Raw genomic sequence first — 12,547 nt, 5'->3', positions numbered from 1 at the left:
TTTTCTTAACTCTTTGGGGACGAAGGGCGTATGCATTCGCCCTCGCGTCCTGTCACTTAAGGACGGAGGGCATATCCATACGCCCTCAGCATTTCCGATCCCTGCCGCTCGCCGGGCGGTGATCGGACCGGGATGACTGCTGATATCTATCAGCAGGCATACCATGGCAATGCCTAGGGGGGTCATGAGACCCCCAAATCTCAGCGATCGCAGCAAATCGCAGGTCAATTCAGACCTGCGATTTGCCGCGATCCGGGCAAATCGGGTCACTGGTGACCCGATCTCCCAGAAAATAAGACTGATCGGAGTTGTCAGAGCCAGCTCCGACCAGCCTAAAGCATAGGAGCGAGGTGGCAATGTTGCCACCCCCTCCTATTCCCTGCCATTGGTCGGTCAGGCTGACCACCAATGGCAGGAGGGGGGCGGGGGGGTTAGAGTTCATCTCCCCCGCTCTGGCCACCAATCGAAAGTCGGTACAGAGCGGGAGAACACGGGCAGAGAGGGGGGAGCATGGCCCGGCTTACCCGGACCTTCAGAGGCGGCGGATGTGGCATCCCGGAGCAGCGGCGCAAGCAGGAGGAGCGGCGGCCGGAAAGTGCGGCTGAGAAGGCTGCAGTGAAGATCGCGATAAGTGATCTTCACGGTGGCCTTCTAAAAGCTGCAAAGCTACAACTCCCAGCATGCCCACACAGCCAAAGGCTGTTGTCACGATGCCGGCTGGCAGGTGGTGGATCCTCTGTGCCAGAGAGGGATTGGCGTGGACCGTGCTAGAGGATCGGTTCTAAGTCACTACTGGTTTTCACCAGAGCCCGCCGCAAAGCGGGATGGTCTTGCTGCGGCGGTAGTGACCAGGTCGTATCCCCTAGCAACGGCTCAACCTCTCTGGCTGCTGAAGATAGGCGCGGTACAAGGGAGTAGACAGAAGCAAGGTCGGACGTAGCAGAAGGTCGGGGCAGGCAGCAAGGATCGTAGTCAGGGGCAACGGCAGAAGGTCTGGAATCACAGGCAAGGAACACACAAGGAACGCTTTCACTGGCACTAGGGCAACAAGATCCGGCGAGGGAGTGAAGGGGAAGTGAGGTGATATAGGGAAGTGCACAGGTGTAAACACTAATTGGAACCACTGCACCAATCAGCGGTGCAGTGGCCCTTTAAATCGCAAAGACCCGGCGCGCGCGCGCCCTAGGGAGCGGGGCCGCGCGCGCCGGGACAGAACTGACGGGGAGCGAGTAAGGTACGGGAGCCGGGGTGCGCATCGCGAGCGGGCGCTACCCGCATCGCGAATCGCATCCCGGCCGGAGGTGGTAACGCAGCGCCCCGGGTCCGTGGAACCGACCGGGGCGCTGCAGTGAGGGAAGTGTAGCGAGCGCTCCGGGGAGGAGCGGGGACCCGGAGCGCTCGGCGTAACAGTACCCCCCCCCTTGGGTCTCCCCCTCTTCTTGGGGCCTGAGAACCTGAGGATCAGACTTTTGTCCAGGATATTGTCCTCAGGTTCCCAGGACCTCTCTTCTGGACCACAACCCTCCCAATCCACTAAAAAAAAAGTTCTTCCCCTGACCTTTTTAGAGGCCAAAATCTCTTTGACAGAGAAGATGTCCGAGGAGCCGGAAACAGGAGTGGGAGGAACAGATTTAGGAGAAAAACGGTTGAGGATGAGAGGTTTAAGAAGAGAGACGTGAAAGGCATTAGGGATACGAAGAGAAGGAGGAAGAAGAAGTTTGTAAGAGACAGGATTAATTTGACACAAAACTTTAAAAGGACCAAGATAGCGTGGTCCCAACTTATAGCTCGGGACACGGAAACGGACATATTTAGCGGAGAGCCATACCTTGTCTCCAGGGGAAAAAATGGGAGGAGCTCTTCTTTTCTTATCTGCGAATCTCTTCATGCGAGAAGAAGCCTGTAAGAGAGAATTTTGGGTCTCTTTCCATATGGTGGAAAGATCACGAGAAATTTCATCCACAGCGGGCAGACCAGAGGGCAAGGGGGTAGGGAGGGGGGGAAGAGGGTGACGGCCGTACACCACGAAAAACGGAGATTTGGAGGAAGATTCAGAGATTCTGAAATTATACGAGAATTCGGCCCAAGGTAGAAGATCTGCCCAGTCATCCTGGCGGGAGGAAACAAAATGTCGTAAATAGTCACCCAAGATCTGGTTAATTCTCTCTACTTGTCCATTGGATTGAGGATGGTATGCAGAAGAAAAATTTAATTTAATCTTGAGTTGTTTACAGAGAGCCCTCCAGAATTTAGACACAAATTGGACGCCTCTATCCGAGACGATCTGTGTAGGCAACCCGTGAAGACGAAAAATGTGTACAAAAAATTGTTTAGCCAACTGAGGCGCTGAAGGAAGACCAGGAAGAGGGATGAAATGTGCCATTTTGGAGAATCGATCAACGACCACCCAAATAACAGTGTTGCCATGGGATGGGGGTAAGTCAGTAATAAAATCCATACCAATCAGAGACCAAGGTTGTTCGGGGACAGGTAGAGGATGAAGAAAACCAGCGGGCTTCTGGCGAGGAGTCTTATCCCGGGCACAGATAGTGCAGGCTCGCACAAAGTCCACCACATCAGTCTCTAGAGTCGGCCACCAATAGAAGCGAGAGATGAGTTGCACAGATTTCTTGATGCCCGCATGACCTGCGAGATGGGAGGAGTGACCCCATTTGAGGATCCCAAGGCGTTGGCGTGGAGAAACAAAGGTCTTTCCTGGAGGAGTTTGCCTGATGGAGGCTGGAGAAGTGGAAATCAGGCAGTCAGGAGGAATGATGTGTTGAGGAGAGAGTTCAATTTCAGAGGCATCTGAGGAACGAGAGAGAGCATCGGCCCTAATGTTCTTATCAGCAGGCCGAAAGTGAATTTCAAAATTAAATCGGGCAAAGAACAGAGACCACCTGGCCTGACGAGGATTCAGCCGTTGGGCAGACTGGAGGTAGGAGAGGTTCTTGTGATCGGTGTAAATAATAACTGGAAATCTTGATCCCTCCAGCAGATGCCTCCATTCCTCAAGTGCTAATTTAATGGCTAGAAGCTCTCGATCCCCGATGGAGTAGTTCCTCTCCGCCGGAGAGAAGGTCCTGGAAAAAAAACCACAAGTAACAGCATGCCCGGAAGAGTTTTTTTGTAGAAGGACAGCTCCAGCTCCCACTGAGGAGGCATCAACCTCCAATAGGAAGGGTTTAGATGGGTCAGGTCTGGAGAGCACGGGAGCCGAAGAAAAGGCAGACTTGAGTCGTTTAAAGGCGTCTTCCGCTTGAGGAGGCCAAGACTTGGGATCGGCATTTTTTTTTGTTAAAGCCACAATAGGAGCCACAATGGTAGAAAAATGTGGAATAAATTGCCTGTAATAATTGGCGAACCCCAAAAAACGTTGGATGGCACGGAGTCCGGAGGGGCGTGGCCAATCTAAGACGGCAGAGAGTTTATCTGGGTCCATTTGTAGTCCCTGGCCAGAGACCAAGTATCCTAGAAAAGGAAGAGATTGGCATTCAAACAGACATTTCTCTATTTTGGCATAGAGTTGATTATCACGAAGTCTCTGAAGAACCATACGGACATGCTGGCGGTGTTCTTCAAGATTGGCAGAAAAAATCAGGATATCGTCCAGATATACAACAACACAGGAGTATAGGAGATCACGAAAAATTTCATTAACAAAGTCTTGGAAGACGGCAGGGGCGTTGCATAGACCAAAGGGCATGACCAGATACTCAAAGTGTCCATCTCTGGTGTTAAATGCCGTTTTCCATTCATCCCCCTCTCTGATGCGGATGAGATTATAAGCACCTCTTAAGTCCAGTTTGGTAAAAATATGGGCACCTTGGAGACGATCAAAGAGTTCAGAGATGAGGGGTAGGGGGTAGCGGTTCTTAACCGTGATTTTATTAAGACCGCGGTAGTCAATGCAAGGACGTAGAGAGCCATCTTTTTTGGACACAAAGAAAAATCCGGCTCCGGCAGGAGAGGAGGATTTACGGATAAAGCCCTTTTTTAAATTTTCTTGGACGTATTCAGACATGGCAAGAGTCTCTGGGACGGACAGAGGATAGATTCTGCCCCGGGGTGGAGTAGTGCCCGGGAGGAGGTCAATGGGACAATCATAAGGCCTGTGAGGAGGTAGAGTCTCAGCTTGTTTTTTGCAAAAAACGTCCGCAAAGTCCATATAGGCCTTAGGGAGACCGGTTACATGAGGAAGCACAGGGACACGGCAAGGTTTACTGGGAACCGGTTTTAAGCAGTCCTTGGAACAAGAGGGCCCCCAACTCTTGATCTCCCCAGTGGACCAATCCAGGATTGGGGAATGGAGTTGAAGCCAGGGAAGTCCAAGAAGGATTTCAGAAGTGCAATTGGGGAGGACCAACAGTTCAATCCTCTCGTGATGAGATCCGATGCACATTAGAAGGGGCTCCGTGCGGAAACGTATAGTACAGTCCAATCTTTCATTGTTTACACAATTGATGTAGAGGGGTCTGGCGAGACTGGTCACCGGGATGTTGAACCTGTTGATGAGAGAGGCTAAGATAAAATTTCCTGCAGATCCAGAGTCCAAGAAGGCCACAGCAGAGAAGGAGAAGGCAGAGGCAGACATCCGCACAGGTACAGTAAGACGTGGAGAAGCAGAGTAGACATCAAGGACTGTCTCACTTTTGTGCGGAGTCAGCGGACGTCTTTCCAGGCGGGGAGGACGGATAGGACAATCCTTCAGGAAGTGTTCGGTACTAGCACAGTACAGGCAGAGATTCTCCATGCGGCGTCGTGTCCTCTCTTGGGGTGTCAGGCGAGACCGGTCGACCTGCATAGCCTCCACGGCGGGAGGCACAGGAACAGATTGCAGGGGACCAGAGGAGAGAGGAGCCGGGGAGAAGAAACGCCTCGTGCGAACAGAGTCCATATCCTGGCGGAGCTCCTGACGCCGTTCGGAAAAACGCATGTCAATGCGAGTGGCAAGATGGATGAGTTCATGTAGGTTAGCAGGGATTTCTCGTGCGGCCAGAACATCTTTAATGTTGCTGGATAGGCCTTTTTTAAAGGTCGCGCAGAGTGCCTCATTATTCCAGGATAATTCTGAAGCAAGGGTACGGAACTGTACGGCATACTCGCCAACGGAAGAATTACCCTGGACCAGGTTCAACAGGGCAGTCTCAGCAGAAGAGGCTCGGGCAGGTTCCTCAAAGACACTTCGAATTTCCGAGAAGAAGGAGTGTACAGAGGCAGTGACGGGGTCATTGCGGTCCCAGAGCGGTGTGGCCCAAGCCAGGGCTTTTCCAGACAGCAGGCTGACTACGAAAGCCACCTTAGACCTTTCAGTGGGGAACTGGTCCGACATCATCTCCAAGTGTAATGAACATTGGGAAAGAAAGCCACGGCAAAACTTAGAGTCCCCATCAAATTTATCCGGCAAGGATAGTCGTATTCCAGAAGCGGCCACTCGCTGTGGAGGAGGTACAGGAGCTGGCGGAGGAGATGATTGCTGGAGCTGTGGTAGTAACTGTTGTAGCATAACAGTCAGTTGAGACAGCTGTTGGCCTTGTTGCGCAATCTGTTGTGACTGCTGGGCGACCACCGTGGTGAGGTCAGCGACAACTGGCAGAGGAACTTCAGCGGGATCCATGGCCGGATCTACTGTCACGATGCCGGCTGGCAGGTGGTGGATCCTCTGTGCCAGAGAGGGATTGGCGTGGACCGTGCTAGAGGATCGGTTCTAAGTCACTACTGGTTTTCACCAGAGCCCGCCGCAAAGCGGGATGGTCTTGCTGCGGCGGTAGTGACCAGGTCGTATCCCCTAGCAACGGCTCAACCTCTCTGGCTGCTGAAGATAGGCGCGGTACAAGGGAGTAGACAGAAGCAAGGTCGGACGTAGCAGAAGGTCGGGGCAGGCAGCAAGGATCGTAGTCAGGGGCAACGGCAGAAGGTCTGGAATCACAGGCAAGGAACACACAAGGAACGCTTTCACTGGCACTAGGGCAACAAGATCCGGCGAGGGAGTGAAGGGGAAGTGAGGTGATATAGGGAAGTGCACAGGTGTAAACACTAATTGGAACCACTGCACCAATCAGCGGTGCAGTGGCCCTTTAAATCGCAAAGACCCGGCGCGCGCGCGCCCTAGGGAGCGGGGCCGCGCGCGCCGGGACAGAACTGACGGGGAGCGAGTAAGGTACGGGAGCCGGGGTGCGCATCGCGAGCGGGCGCTACCCGCATCGCGAATCGCATCCCGGCCGGAGGTGGTAACGCAGCGCCCCGGGTCCGTGGAACCGACCGGGGCGCTGCAGTGAGGGAAGTGTAGCGAGCGCTCCGGGGAGGAGCGGGGACCCGGAGCGCTCGGCGTAACAGCTGTCTGGGCATGCTGGGAGTTGTAGTTTTGCAACATCTGGAGGGTCACAGTTTGGAGACCACTGTGTACTGGTCTCTAAACTGTGGTCCTCCAGATGTTGCAAAACTACAACTTTCAGCATGCACTGACTGTCTGGGCATGCTGGGAGTTGTAGTTTTGAAACATCTGAAGTGGCACAGTTTGGAGACCACTATACGGTGGTCTCCAAACTGTAGCCCTCCAGATGTTGCAAAACTACAACTCCCAGCATGGCCAGACAGTTAGGGATGCTGGGCGTGTAGTTCTGCAATATCTGGCCCTTCATATGTTGCAGAACTACAACTCCCTGCATGCCTGGATAGTCTGGGCATGCTTGGAGTTGTAGTTTTGCTACATCTGGAGGGCTGCAGTTTGGAGGCCACTGTTCTTCCCCAGTTGTTGCATAACTACAACTCCTAGCATGACCGGACTGTCCAGGCATGCTGGGAGTTGTAGTTCTGAAACATCTGAAGGGCCAGATATTGCAGAACTACGCGCCCAGCATCCCTGACTGTCTGGCCGTGCTGGGAATTGTAGTTTTGCAACAGCTGTAGGCACACTGGTTGGGAAATGCTGAGCTAGAGTCTGTTTCCTAACTTAGTGATTCCAACCCGTGTGCTTCCAGCTGTTGCAAAACTACAACTCCCAGAGTGCACTGACAGACCGTACATGCTGGGAGTTGTAGTCTTGCAACAGCTGGAGGCACATGGGTTGGAATCACTGAGCTAGAGTCTGTTTTCTAACTCAGTAATTCCCCACCAGTGTGCCTACAGCTGTTGTAAAACTACAACTCCCAGCATGTACGGTCTGTCAGTGCATTCTGGGAGTTGTCATTTTGCCACAGCTGAAGGCACCCTGTTTGGGAAACACTGCTGTAGGGTTTTGGTGGAGACAAGCCCCATCCTTGTAACGGGGTCCACCACTATTGCAAATTCCTTATTCAGGCCTCAAATGCGCATGGCGCTCTCTCACTTCAGAGCCCTGTCATATTTCAAGGCAACAGTTTAGGGCCACATATGGGGTATCTCCGTACTCGGGAGAAATTGCACTACAAATTTTTCTCCCATTACCCTTTTTAGAAATGGTAAATTTGGGGAAAAAAAACTTCATTTACACATCCGAATTTAACAAAAAGTCGTCAAACACCTGTGGGGTGTTAAGGCTCACCGGACCCCTTGTTATGTGCCGTGAGGGGTGTAGTTTCCAAAATAGTATGCCATGTGTTTTTTTTTTTTTTTTGCTGTTCTGGCACCATAGGGGCTTCCTAAATGTGACATGCCCCCAAAAACCATTTCAGCTAAATTCACTCTCCAAAATCCCATTGTCGCTCCTTCCCTTCTGAGCCTTCTACTGCGCCCGCCGAACACTTGACATACACATATGAGGTATTTCCTTACTCGAGAGAAATTGGGTTACACATTTTGGGGAGCTTTTTCTCCTATTACCCCTTGTAAAATTTCAAAAACTGGGTCTACAGGAACATGCGAGTGTAAAAAATGAAGATTTTGAATTTTCTCGTTCACTTTGCTGCTATTCCTGTGAAACACCTAAAGGGTTAACAAACTTACTGAATGTCATTTTGAATACTTTGAGGGGTGCAGTTTTTATAATGGGGTAATTTATGGGGTATTTCTAATATGAAGGCCCTTCAAATCCACTTCAAAACTGAACTGGTCCCTGAAAAATTTCGATTTTGAAAACTTTGTGAAAAATTGGAAAATTGCTTCTGAACTTTGGAGCCCTCTGATGTCTTCCAAAAGTAAAAACATGTCAACTTTATGATGAAAATATCAAGTAGACATATTGTACTTGTGAATCAAAATATTATTTATTTGGAATGTCTGTTTTCCTTACAAGCAGAGAGCTTCAAAGTTAGATAAATGCAAAATTTTCTATTTTTTTCATCAAATTTTGGAATTTTTCACCAAGAAATGATGCAAGTGTCGACAAAAATTTTACATAAAGTAGAATATGTCACAAAAAAACTATCTCGGAATCAGAATGAAAAGTAAAAGCATCCCAGAGTTATTAATGCTTAAAGTGACAGTGGTCAGAATTGCAAAAAATGCTCCCGTCCTTAGGGTTATAATGGGCTCTGTCCCCAAGGAGTTAAATCAACTGATGCCAGAAAGTTAAACAGATTTGTAAATTACTTTTATTAAACAATCTTAATCCTTCCAGTACTTATTAGCTGCTGAATACTACAGAGGAAATAATTTTCTTTTTGGAACACAGTGCTCTCTGCTGACATCATAACTACAGTGCTCTCTGCTGACATCTCTGTACATTATAGGAACTGTCCAGAATAGCATGTTTTCAATGGGGATTTTCTCCTACTCTGGACAGTTCCTAAAATGGACAGAGATGTCAGCAGAGAGCACTGTGGTCACGATGTCAGCAGAGAGCTCTGTGTTCCAAAAAGAAAATAATTTCCTCTGTAGTATTCAGCAGCTAATAAGTACTGAAAGGATTAAGATTTTTTTAATAGAAGTAATTTACAAATCTGTTTAACTTTCTGGCACCAGTTGATTAAAAAAAAAAATATATAACATTTTCCACCGGAGTACCCCTTTAAACAAATGAGAGAGGTATGTAATTTTCATCATAGGTATACCTCAACTATACCTAAAAAATCCATAAAATCACATTGTCTGATTTTTTAAAGAATTTATTTGCAAATTATGGTGGAAAATAAGTATTTGGTCACCTACAAACAAGCAACATTTCTGGCTCTCACAGACCTTTAACTTCTTCAAGAGTCTCCTCTGTCCTCTATTCATTACCTGTATTAATGGCACCTGTCCACAACAGTCACACTCCAAACTCCACTATGGCCAAGACCAAAGAGCTGTCGAAGGACACCAGAAACAAAATTGTAGACCTGCACCAGGCTGGGAAGACTGAATCTGCAATAGGCAAGCAGCTTGGTGTGAATAAATCAATTGTGGGAGCAATTATTAGAAAATGGAAGACATACAAGACCACTGATAATATTCCGATCTGGGGCTCCACGCAAGATCTCACCCTGTGGTGTCAAAATGATCACAAGAATGGTGAGCAAGCAAAAATTCCAGAACAACACAGGGGGGTCCTAGTGAATGACTTGCAAAGAGCTGGGAACAAAGTAATAAAGGCTACCATCAGTAACACACTCTACGCCGCCATCATACAGTGCCAGATGTGGCCCGTGTGAAGTTTGCTAGAGAGCATTTGGATGAGCCAGAAAAGTGTTGGGAGAATGTCATATGGTCAGATGAAACCAAAGTAGAACTTTTTGGTAAAAACTCAACTCGTTGTGTTTGGAGGAGAAAGAATACTGAGTTGCATTCAAAGAACACCATACCTACTGTGAAGCATGGGGGTGGAAACATCATGTTTTGGGACAGTTTTTCTGCTAAGGGACCAGTACGACTGATCCGTGTAAAGGAAAGAGTGAATGGGGCCATGTATCGTGGGATTTTGAGTGAAAACCTCCTTCCATCAGCAAGGGCATTGAAGATGAAATGTGGCTGGGTCTTTCAGCATGACAATGATCCCAAACACACTGCCCGGGCAACAAAGGAGTGGCTTCGTAAGAAGCATTTCAAGGTCCTGGAGTGGCCTAGCCAGTCTCCAGATCTCAACCCCATAGAAAACCTTTGGAGGGAGTTGAAAGTCCGTGTTGCCCAGCAACAGCCCCAAAACATCACTGCTCTAGAGGAGATCTGCATGGAGGAAGGGGCCAAAATACCAGCAACAGTGTGTGAAAACTTTGTAAAGACTTACAGAAAATGTTTGACCCCTGTATTTGCCAACAAAGGGTATATAACAAAGTATTGAGATGAACTTTTGTTATTGACCAAATACTTATTTTCCACCATAATTTGCAAATACATTCTTAAAAAATCAGACAATGTGACTTTATGGATTTTTTTTTCCTAATTATGTCTCTCATAGTTGAGGTATACCTATGATGAAAATTACAGGCGCCTCTCATCTTTTTAAATGGGAGAAATTGCACAATTGGTGGCTGACTAAATAATCTTTTGCCCCACTGTATACTATAGTATAAAATATACTTACTGACACATGTACAGGGATACTGCATATTTCCCAACAAACAGGCAGAGTGACAATATGGTACAAAAACTGTTTACATTCATGAAGAATAGACAAATTTAACACCGTTGAAACATTGTTTCTTTTAATTTTATTATTTTGGTTTAGTATATGCATCTTCCGCATGAAAAACGTTAAATACTTCTCTTCCCTTCAAAATCAGTTACTCATCCTACAAAACACAGCCTCATATGGCTACATTCATGAAGACATTACAATAATTGTAGAGACGGATAGGGGATAAGTTATTTTAGCTGGTTATCCCCTTTAAACTTTTAAGATGTCTTAGAGACATGTCTTAAGTTATGATCATTGAAGGTTTAGGTGCTGACACCCCACTGACCTTTGAACGAAGCACAGAAGCTCTCTGCTGTGCTTGGTATCCATTAGCTTCTGCTTGGCTCTTCTCAGAAAACTGAGCCAGCAGCCTATGGATTTGCAGAAAGTCTAATGGACATCCATTTAATCCGTACATATAGCTGGCTTGGCTTTCTGAGGAGAGCAAAGCAGAAAAAAAGAACACAACACTCAATCGAGTGCTTCTGCCCCTTTTGTTGGTGGGGGTCTTAGAACCCAGATTATCAGTGATCATGACTTCTGACATGTCTCTATGACATCTTAACCCCTTCCCGCAGAATGTCATATATAAACGCCGGGTTGTGCAGTGCGTTCGCGCATCCCGGCGTTTATAAATGACATGCAGTTAACCCGGCGATGCGCAGCATCGCACGGGTTAACTGGCAGAAGTCCCGCTGTTTCCAGCAGGGGACAACTTCTGCTTCACCCCCAGGACCATCAATTGATGGTCCTGGTCAGCGATCACTGTGATTGGTCCCTGTGGACCAATCACAGTGATCTGGGGTGAAAGTTCAGATCCCCCGCACTGCCCGCCCCTGGAAGTCGGGCAGAACAGGGGACGAAGGCTGCAGGGGCTCGCGGGGACCTGCGGCACACGGGGGGAACACGTGGGAACCGGCGGACTTACCTGGAGCAGCGGCAGGACCGAGGAGCAGCGGCAGGACCGGCCACGTGGGCGAGCAGCGACGGGACCAGCAGGTAAGTATGTAGTCCTCAGAGGCAGCAGTGAAGATCTTCACTGCTGCTTCTAGGAGTCTGAAAACTACAACTCCCAGCATGCCTAGACAGCCTTTGGCTGTCTGGGCATGCTGGGAGTTGTAGTTTTGCAACATCTGGAGGGCCCCAGTTTGGAGACCATTGTATAATGGTCTCCAATCTGTGCTCTTCCAGCTGTTGCAAAACTACAACTCCCAGCATGCACTGACTGTCCAGGCATGCTGGGAGTTTTAGTTAAGCAACATCTGGCCCTTCAGATGTTGCCGAACTACAACTCCCAGCATGCCCTCCAGCTGTCTGGGCATGCTGGGAGTTGTAGTTTTGCAACAGCTGGAGACACACTGGTTGGGAAACATTGTTTCTAACTCAGTGTTTCCTAACCTGTGTGCCTCCAGCTGTTGCAAAACTATAACTCCCAGCATGCACTAAAAGACCATGCATGTTGGGAGTTGTAGTTTTGCAACATCTGGAGGGCCCCAGTTTGGAGACCATTGTATAATGGTCTCCAATCTGTGCTCTTCCAGCTGTTGCAAAACTACAACTCCCAGTATGCACTGACTGTCCAGGCATGCTGGGAGTTTTAGTTCAGCAACATCTGGCCCTTCAGATGTTGCCGAACTACAACTCCCAGCATGCCCTTCAGCTGTCTGGGCATGCTGGGAGTTGTAGTTTTGCAACAACTGAAGACACACTGGTTGGGAAACATTGTCTGTTTCTAACTCAGTGTTTCCTAACCTGTGTGCCTCCAGCTGTTGCAAAACTATGACTCCCAGCATGCACTAACACAGACCATGCATGCTGGGAGTTGTGGTTTTGCAACAGCTGATGCAAGCCCCCCCGCCACCCCCGTGAATGTACAGGGTACATTCACATGGGCGAGGCTTTTACAGTGGGTTTCTCGCATCTTGAGATGCAGCAAATTTTGCGCTGGGAAACTCGCTGTAATCCCCCGCCCATGTGACTGTACCCTAAAAACACTACACTACACTAACACAAAATAAAATAAAAAGTTAAAAACAC

The sequence above is a fragment of the Hyla sarda genome, chromosome 7 (genome assembly GCF_029499605.1).
Source record: "Hyla sarda isolate aHylSar1 chromosome 7, aHylSar1.hap1, whole genome shotgun sequence".
Lineage (NCBI taxonomy): Eukaryota > Metazoa > Chordata > Amphibia > Anura > Hylidae > Hyla > Hyla sarda.
This window is presented reverse-complemented; position numbering follows the sequence as displayed.